An 8223-nucleotide genomic window follows, 5' to 3' on the forward strand; every position below is an offset into this window, starting at 1 on the left:
CTCTCATGGAACTTAAAATCTGGCAGAACAGAAGAAAAAAAGGAATTGGTAATTAAAACAAGTTGGCCAGGTACAAGCCTGTAATCCTAGCATTTGGGAGACAGAAGCAGGCAGATCTCTGAGTACAAAGCCAGCCTGGGCTACACAGAGAAACCCTGTCTTGGGAAAATAAAAATAAAAAGCTGGAGGCTGGGTATGGTAGGTAGTGCTTGCTTTTGATCCCATCACCTGGGAAGCAGAAGCAGTCAGATTAAAGAAAGTTGAGTGTGATGGCCTCCGTCTGTAAATCTAATACTTGGGAGTTGCTGGGCTATGTGGTAAAGTTTCAAAAAACAAGGGCTGAGAGAGCAGTTAGTGATGGGGCTCTTCCTGAGTGTGAATGTAAGGTGCTGGGGCAAGGGAGCAGTAAGCAGGCTGTGGCTCCAGGGTTGTCCAGGAAGAGCTGCAGAGGACATGGCCCTCGAGGTAAATCCTGGAGGATTAGAAGCCGTTATGAAGCGTGAGTGAACAGAGGAATGAAACTGCGAGACTTCACTTACTTCACTTCTCTGAGAAAGCTGGGGTTGCTCTAAGTTCTTCTAAGAACCATGAAACCAGCTAGGCTCATCTTATGGAGAGGACGGAAGGGAAACATTAAGGGAGTGGAAAGGGTAAGGAGGGGAACCTAAGATAGAAGAGGGGTTCCGGTGGTGGTGGCGCATGCCTTTAATCCCAGCACTTGGGAGGCAGAGGCAGGCGGACTTCTGAGTTCGAGGCCAGCTTGGTCTACAGAGTGAGTTCCAGGACAGCCAGGGCTACACAGAGAAACCCTGTCTCGAAAAACAAACAAAAAGATAGAAGAGGGCTGTGTTGGGCACTAGTCAGTCTGTGAAACGTTCCTAACTGGCCTTCTTGGGTATGGCAAGAGAGGGAGACATTGCTGAAGCAGAGCCTGGCAAGTAACCCTCCTGGAAGCCATGAGGGAGAGCCTGTCTCCCACTCCCATGACTCTTGTTCTGGAGAAACTCTTGTCTCTCCTGTCCCATGAGGAAGAAGCTGTTCCACAACTGTCTCATTTTCTCAAAGACAATGTTTATTTTTATCCAAAGTCAAAGTTATTCACGTTTGTGCATGCTAGGCAACTGCTTGACCACTGAGTACATCCCCCGCCCCCAAACAAAATTACCCCAGTGCTGCTAACCTCAACTACCTGGAAGGCTGAGACGGGAGGATTATGAATTCAAGCCCAGCCTGGGTGACTGACACCCATTTTTTTTTTGTTGTTGTTGTTGTTGTTCTTGTTGTTTTTATATATGGTTTATTTATTTTATGTGAGTACATTGTAGCTGTCTTTAGACGCTCCAGAAGAGGGCATCAGATCCCATTACAGATGGTTGTGAGCCACCATGTGGTTGCTGGGATTTGAACTCAGGACCTCTGGAAGAGCAGTCAGTGCTCTTAACCACTGAGCCATCTCTCCAGCCCTTGACTGACAGACATCCTTGTTACCTCTGAAATAACAAAAATTAAATCTGGACATAGTAGAATATAGTATCTATAATCCAGTCAGGAGGCTAAGGCAAGAAAAAAGTTGAAAAACCTGCCTGGCAGGATTTAGAGAGATGCCACAGCCATTAATTTCTAGCACCCACATGATGGCTCACAACCATCTGTAACTGTAGTCCCATGGGATCCAATGCCCTCCTGTGGTGTGCAGATATACATGCAGGCAAAACATTCATATCTATAAGATACATAAATAAATACATTTTAAAGGGGAAAAAACCATGCCTGGATTACATAATAAAGTTTCAAACGAGCCTGGGCTTGTTAAATTAAATGAAAATAGGGACCATGCAAAGATGGGGCTGGAAGATGGCTGATCCATTAAGACACTGGCCGATCTTCAGAGGACCAGGACCAGTTTCCAGCACTCACATGGTGCCTCTAACTCCAGTTCCAGGGAATTCAACACCCTCTTCTGGCTTTTCCCAGCACCAACCATGTATATAATACACATAAAAATAATCATGTGGTACACTACATACATACAGTAAAAAAATCTAAAAATAAAAGGCAGGGTTAGAGAGATGAATCAGTCATTAGGAACACTTGTTCTTCCATTAAGATCCAGGTTTTGGGCTGGAGAAATGACTCAGCAGTTAAGAGCACTGACTGCTCTTCCAGAGGTCCTGAGTTCAATTCCCAGCAACCACATGGTGGCTCATAACCATCTGTAATGAGTTCTGATGCTCTCTTCTGGTGTGTCTGAGGACATCGACAGTGTATTCACATACATGAAATAATTAAATCTTAAAAACAAACAAACAAACAACCCAGATTTCATTCCCTGGACTCACCCAGCGGTTCACAACTATCTGTCTCCCGTTCCAAGGTGCCAATGCTCTCTTATGGCCTCCTTGGGCAACGGACAAGCATTTAGTGTACAGACATACACACAGGCAAAATATGAACATACTTAAGTTAAAAATACTTCAATTTTGTAAAAAGAAATTTTTATAAGCTGGGTAGTGGCAGTGTGGCCTCTAATCCCCATGCTCAGGAGACAGAGCACATGGATCTCTGTGAGTTCGAGGCCAGCCTGGTCTAGAGTAGGAGTTCCAGGACAGCCAGGGCTACAGAGAGAAACCCTGCCTGGGGAGACCAAAAAGAAAGTTCTATTAAGTTACTGAATACCTTGTATTAATTACCCATTAATATGAGCCCAACAGGAAATGGATCTGGGGGCTTAGCTCAGCTTACTCTGTATCCTCAATGCCTTTAGGGTCTGATAGTCATCATTCAATTGATTGGCTATCTAATTTATGTTCAGTCTTGTGAAATTCCTATGCCTTCTCTTTCAATGAAATGTTTTACAAAGAAACTGAGGAATAAAAAGAGCTATTGGGGAACTGGGGAGATGGCTCAGTGGTTAAGAGCACTGATTGCTCTTCCAGAGGTCCTAAGTTCAACTCCTAGCACCCACATGGTGGCTCACAACTCATCTGTAATGAGTTCTGATGCCCTCTTCTGGTGTGCCTGGTCTAACTGACTGTCTCACTAGAGGGTGGCACTCAGTAAAGAACATGGACTGCCATTGCTATAGGGAAGTTACCCAGAGTCTGAGTCTCTCATCCTCAGGATTGTGACAGGCTATCTGCCTGTTTGCATCCAGCCCTCAGGCCTGTAGGAAATGCTGAAATGCATGAAGACAGCACAGCTTTGGGATACATGTGGCCAAGGAGCACTTGGAAAGGTAGCTCAGGAAGGCCTCACACGTCTGGGCTGCACTGTGCAGAATCAGCAGATGGGGCTGGGAGTTTGGAAGTGCTGCTTACTCAGCAGCCCTCTGGCCTTTCTACCTACCAGGCACCATAGACTATTTCAAGAAGCTTCTGCCTCAGAGAAGAAATGGAGCACAAGCAGAGATGGTTTAGCTCAGACTTCAAATAGGAAGAAAGCTGACCCGCCTTCGGCACCCCTAGTGAATTGGGTTTGGCAGTTATACTGTGTACAGTAGCTCATTGCTATGACCCCAGCACTTGGCTTGAGGCAGGAGGATGATAGCCAGTTCCCAAGGCAATATTGGCCACCCACAATCCTCTGAAACTACTTACAGGGGATATAGTGTTCTCTAGCTTCCTAAAGGTATCTAAATGCGTATCTGCATGCTTATGCACATAAATACATGCACCCTGACACATGTACACACACAGATCATCTTTTTGCTTCTAGGAGACAGCATCTTACTATGTCACAGTAGCTGTCTTAGAACTATGTAGTTGGAGTTGAACTCATAGATTTGTCTCTCTGCCTATTGAGTTCAAGGATTAAAGGTATACACTTACCATATGCAGCAAGAGAATATTTAACTTTAAGAGAATATTTAACTTTAAAATTTTATATGTATATGAGCATTTTGCCTACAAGCATGTCTGTGCACTCCGTGTGCACCTGGTGCCCAGAGGGCATCCGAGCCTCTGAGAATTGAGTTACAGATGATTATGAGCCACCATTCAGGAGCTGAGAATTCAACCCAGGTCCTCTGGAAAGAAACAGCCATCTCTCCAGCCCTGAGTCTTAAGAGACCCACATTTGTAGTTTTTAGCTGATAACACACATCTGTACACTCCAGGTGCCAAAAATCAACCCAATGTAGTAGGCCCTGTATCATACCATTAACAACTTAAAGAAATTATGATCTTACTGTATTATTTTACTGTGTATGATGTATTACTGTGGCCATACTCATGCCACGGAGTGTGTACGCGCAGGTCAGAGGAATGGATTCTCTCCTTCCATCATGGCATCTAGCTGAACTCAAGCTGTCAGGCTTAATGTAGCAACTGCCTTTACCCCACTTAGACATCTTGTTGCCCTAACATAAAAAGCAGTTGTCAAAGGTGTAAAATTATTTTCACAGGGCTGTGGTGGCGCACGCCTTTAATCCCAGCACTTGGGAGGCAGAGGCAGGCAGATTTCTGAGTTCGAGGCCAGCCTGGTCTACAGAGTGAGTTCCAGGACAGCCAGGGCTACAGAGAAACCCTGTCTCAAAACCGCCCCCCAAAATAAATAATAAATAAAATTCTCACTGCAGAATCAAAAGACTATAAATGGCCTTGGGATTGGATTTTAAAAATACCCATATTCAGTACACAGATTCTGGGAGGCAACTGGGAAGCTGACAAAGTTCTTAGCTCCTGTGTTCTCAGCTGTAAAATGGGATTAAAATGTTACCTTCATTACAACATGAATGGCATGTAGTATCTGTGAGGCAGTTTCGGGCCTGACATTTTATGACATGTATTATCAAAAGTTGAAATTGGAAATGATTATATGAGTTGAGTCTTTTGACTTAGGAGTGCATAAAATACAAAGTGAGTACAACAATTAGCCATACTGATAATGTCGAAATACTGACCAACCCTGTTGTCATTGTTTCATTTTACTCAAGGTTAAGAGGCTATTCAGAGGGGTGGGCATATTAGCACACACCTTTGATCCCAGCACTTGGGAGACAGAAGCAGGTGAATTTTCTGAATTCAAGGCCTGTTTCTACAAAGTGAGTTCCAGTCTACAGGGAAAGTAAAAAAATATAAAACTACATGGGCAAGCCTACATGATAGTAGAAAAAGCCACCAACCAATGAACAAACAAGTTTAAGACACATTTAGTTGATGCTCGGAAAGCAGCGGCTACCACAAACAGCTGCGATGCAGGTGGAGTCTTCAGGGTGCCCCCACATCCTGGCTCCCTGGGACCTTAGTCTAGCAACCTTACTTTGCTCCTTACAGTGAGAAGACAGGAAGGTTGATGTGACAGGATGCTGCTTTTCATTTCAGGTTGAGTGAGGACCATTCAAGTGACTGTCACATTGTAGTCAAGAACTTCCTGGACAGCAGTCTGAAAACACGCCTGTTTTTTGGCCAATGGCTGTGGCTTATGACAAGCTGCTCTCATACGTAAGCTTCACAATCATAAGACACAACTGTTCCTCCTGCACACAATCATTCCAATTTCTACTTTTGACTATGACATATGTATATACAGTAGTATATACAGGCCAGGTGTCAGAGCTTCCTTATGGAGTATGCAATACGGAGGGCCACATGCAGGTTACTTTAAAAGAGGACGGTTAAGTCAGCAGGTATCAGTTAGTCAAAAGGTTCATCAGGAAAGAAAGGGCAAGAGAAACTGGTCATTGTTGCAGGCTACTAACAATGGCGTCTCAGAGGACAATCTCCCCACATCCTCCTCAGTTTCCCAGCAGGCCTCCTGTGTGAATGTTGGGAGCCACCTTCTCTCACAAGGGCACTTCTTCATCTATATCCCTTTTTATACTTGCATGCACACACACACATATACACTCACTCTCCAGCTTCTTCCAAACCACACTTCACCGACACAGCAGTGACATCTGAAACAAAGAACGAAGCAGCAAAATGTTGAAAATAAAAATAAAGCGGACTTTATTCAGAAGATAAAGGTGGTGGTATCAGTTTTGGTTAATAAAGTTGGGCTCAAGTGTTTTAACAGGTCTTTAATGCCTTCACAGATTGGCATGCCAAGGGCATTCTGAATGCCAATTACAGATTGATGCTATCAAAGCGGATGGAATTTGGACTTCTTCTAAAGTCAGACTACACACATCTTAAAATAGTAAGAGTAAGGAGACTGCTTGGTTCTGAACATTAGAACACCATACTGAGCACGTCCCTCCACTTCTCCAGACCCTAAGGCAGGATCACAGTTGCCTCTGACAGCTAAATCTTCAACATTTCAACAGAGAGGGAGGACTGGGGGTAACTGAGAAAAATGAAAAGCAAAATTAACCAATGTAATTGGTGCAGGCAGCTGCCACTTGTGGCAAACCCAAGTCTATCCGATGCCCATTTTCTTCACATTTGCACTGACATCTTCCCAAGCAGACGGTAACTACATTCTTGAAGGAATGTGCCAAGACTCAGGGTGGGAAAGGCCCAGACAGTGAGTGGACAGAATGCATTTCGCATTCAGTTGCCGTAAGTGGTACCAACTGATTAAGGACAGACACCCAAACCATAGACAGACAACAGGAGCTGAAGGTATCTAAAAGAGGATTAAAATGCGTACCCAGTGCAGACTAGAACAGCAAGGCACCAAGACCACAATTCAACCAGCCCATGTCCTCCTCTCCAGCACTGAATGCATCTGGGAGAAAGGATTAGTAACAGCACTTGTCAACTGCTTCCCTGGAACAAAACACGCAAGGTCTTGTTTTCATCATGGTTCTCGGTGTACTTTATTCCCCTGCTGTCTCGCTAAGCAGCCCACACAGGACAGAAATGGGTAGCACTGAGGAATGATCAGATTGTTTTTTCCTTTCTGCCCCCTTCCCTAAGCCCTGTTCCAACCCTATCTAGTATCAGGAATGGTTAGTAAACGTGAAAAAACAGCTAAGATGGAAACAAGGCATTCAGAGGCCTGGCCTCTCTTCACCAGGGCTTGGACTCCTACTGACTGCTTGGCTCACAATGGAGCATCTCTCCTTCAAATACTTTTTTTGTACACTGGTTCGCACAACAGATCGGCACTTTGACTCTGAACCTGGCACCAAAAGGCACAATATCTGATACCCTGTAAAGAGCTACTACAGATGCTGCATTTCCTATGGACAGGCAGACAGAGCCAGTCCCACTTAGGAACAGGCTCTGACAGGGAGAGGATGAGAGGAGCATGGGAGAAACCCTAAGCCAGGACCTTTCACTACAATGGAAATGCAAGTGGGAACGAGGGTCTTGTGTTTCTTCCACACTACCAGGAAGCAATAAATCTTCCTTGGTGTCTATTGTTTTTTAAAGCAGCATATTCAAGACGCCAGCAAATCCCCTAATATCTGCACAAGCCAAGAGGGCCAGCTTACTGAAATGCTTTCTTATTGCTGAAAGACTCTAAACTTCAGGGTGCCTTGTTCCCTTGTAAAAGGGAAAATAATTCTGACTTATTATAATCACAGCGCACCACACTTTAAAAAAATACTAAAGCGTGCGAGCAGGGTAACCGTCTGACACCATTTTACTAATCTTCAACTTCAGTGGAAAAATAGAGCCTCTTTCCTGGTGCCATTTTCATCACAACAGTTGTATTTTAGTGTGTGTGTATACTGTGTATACAGATATACACACACATTGTCTGAGTGGTTAGTTGGTTTGAAGTACAGCAAGAGACCAATACCGCATTGCAGTCAGTCAAAGAAAGGAACAGAAGGCCAAGCAGTTTCCAAATGGTTATTTTATCAGATCGTTCAACATTAAATTTTCGTCATTTGCAATTCAAAATAGTTACCTGAAGTTTGCGGTTTTGAGTGTATTTATTTTTATTGTACATTTGTTTTCTAAACTCTTTGGCACAGTTTTCTGGGGGCATTCCGACTGCCACAATACAAGTCAGGAGAGAGCTTGTTTATGATGCCAATTTCAAGCATTTAAATTTTGGTTTGGGTTGTGGCTTTTTCTGTCTTTGAAGTCTGCATTTTATTTGTAACAACTGTACTTTTATTTTTCTATATCCTCTAACTCCAGAGTTTTCCTTTCTCCCCCCNCCCCCCATAGCTACATTCACAGCTGAACCATAGTATAGGAAAGGNGCCTTGATGAAAAGATCAGGACAGGAGCTCTGACCATTCGTCAGTGTTTTCCCTAGAATAATTAAAAAGAAACCAAACCAAACCTAAACAGCATCTTTCCTCATTTTTTAAAAAAACAC

Source organism: Mus pahari, chromosome 14 (genome assembly GCF_900095145.1).
Source record: "Mus pahari chromosome 14, PAHARI_EIJ_v1.1, whole genome shotgun sequence".
Taxonomy (NCBI): Eukaryota; Metazoa; Chordata; class Mammalia; order Rodentia; family Muridae; genus Mus; species Mus pahari.